The sequence below is a fragment of the Suncus etruscus genome, chromosome 4, assembly GCF_024139225.1.
Source record: "Suncus etruscus isolate mSunEtr1 chromosome 4, mSunEtr1.pri.cur, whole genome shotgun sequence".
Taxonomy (NCBI): Eukaryota; Metazoa; Chordata; class Mammalia; order Eulipotyphla; family Soricidae; genus Suncus; species Suncus etruscus.
The window spans coordinates 96344056-96346418 of NC_064851.1; positions in this window are offsets into that span (position 1 = coordinate 96344056).

Genomic DNA, 2363 nt, shown 5'->3' on the forward strand with positions numbered 1-2363 from the left:
GAAGAAAGGTGGTTCAAATCCCGGCATCCCATATGATCCCCCGAGCCTGACAGGAGCGACTTTTGAGCGTAGAGCAAGGAGTAACCTTTGAGCACTGCTGGGTGTGACCCAAAAACAAAACCAAACAAAAGTTCATACATCATAACAAGTAGGATTCATCTCAGAGATGCAAGGATGGTTTAACATCTGCAACTTAATCAATGTAATACACCATATCAATAAAAGGAAAAATAAAAATCATAGGATCATATCAATAGATGCAGAGAAAACATCTGATAAGTAGGTCCAACATCCATTCATGCTAAAAAACTCTAAAAAAAAAAGAGTGGAAAAAACTTTTCTCAATATAGTTAAGGCCATTTGCCTCAAGTACATGACAAATATTATACTCAATAGGGAAAAGCTGAAAGCCTTTCCTCTAAAATCTGGCACAATATAAGGCTGTCCTCTCTTGTCACTCAAAATAGTACTGAAAGTACTTGTCATAGCAATTAGGTAAAAAAAAAAATATCAAGGGCATCCAATAAGAACAAAAGAAGTCAAGCTCTCACTATTTTCACATGATATGATACTATGTTTAGAAAACCTCTAAAAGTCTACCAAAAACCTAGAAACAATAGTTTGTTTAGCAAAGTGGCAAGCTACAAAATTAACACACAAAAGTCAATGCCTTCTTATATACAAATAATAATAGAGAATAAATAGACATTAAAAATACAAGCCCATTTACATAAGTAAGAAAGAAACTCAAATATCTTGGTGTCAACTTAGGTAAAAAGGTGAAGGACTTATACAAAGAAAAGTGCAAAACACTGCTTCAAGAAATAAAAGAGGTCAAAAGGAAATGAAGGCATATACCATGTCCATGGATTGGGAAGATCAACATTATTAAATAGCAATACTCCTCAAAACATTGTATAGGTTTAATGCAATTTCTTTAAGGGTACCTATAATATTCTTCAGAGAAGTGGATAAACACTCCTTAAATTCATTTGGAACAACAAATGCTCATGTATTGCCAAAGCAACCCTTTAGAAAAAAGAAGATAGGATGCATCTCGCTTTCCCAACTTTAAATTGAACAACAAAGCAATAATCATTAATAAAACATGGTACTGGAATAAAGGCAGACCCTCAGATCAAAGAAATAAACTTGAGTTTTCAGAAATGAATCCCAGATATACAAGTAACTAAATCTTTATAAATAAACAAAATGGAGCAAGGAAAGTTGCTTCAACAAGTGGTTTTGGGACAACTGGCCAACCACATGCAAAATAGAGAACTCAGATTTCTTTCTGACACCATGCACAAAGGTCAAATTAAAACTGATTAAAGACATTGATAAAGAAACATGAAACTATAAGTTATATAAAAATAGGTAAAATAGTTCATGATATAAAGGCATCTTCAAGGAGAAAACACCACTGTCCAAACAAGTGGAAATAGGGTAAACAAATAAGACTATATTGAATTGAGAAGCCTCTGCACTTCAAATAAAACTGAATAAGAAACCAAGGCCACCCACAGAATAGGAGAAACTATTCATCCAAAACCCATCAGATAAGGGACTAATATCCAAGATATACAAAGTACTAACAGAGTTTAACAAGAAGAAAACATCCAACGCCACACAAAAAAAAAAATAGGGAGAAGAAATTAAAAGATATTTCCTTAATGAAAAAATGCAGATAGCAAAGGTCCATGAAAAAAATATTCCATATCACTAATTATCAGGGAGATGCAAATCAATACAACAATAAGGTATCATCTCATGCCACAGATACTGGCATACTTCACAAAGAATAAAAACACTGCTGGCAGAGATGTGGGGAGAAAGGAACTCCCCTTTACTGCTTGTGGGAATGACAACTAGTCCAACCTTTTTAAAAAACAATATGGATGTTCCTAAAAATGCTGGAAATTGAGCTCCCATATGATCCAGCAATATCAGTCCTAGGGATATTTTCTATAAATATAAAGACATAATGTCATCTGCACCCCTATGTTTATCTCAGCACTATTTACAATAGCTAGAATCTGGAAACAACCCAGGTGCCCAACAAGATGAGTGGCTAAAGAAACTGTGGTTCATCTATGCAACTTAATACTATACAGCTATTAGAAAAAATGAAGTTATGAAATTTGCCTGTACATAATGGACATGGAAACTATTATGCCAAGTGAAATGAGCCAGAGGGAGAGGTATAGACATAGAATAGTCTCATGCATCTGTGGAATATAAGAATATAAGTGTGACAATAATATTGAGATGATAGAAATGAATGCTGGTGTGATGGCTCATGACATGAAGCTTGCCACAAATAATGCTGAATGCAATTTGAGCAATAATTACAATGACAAATA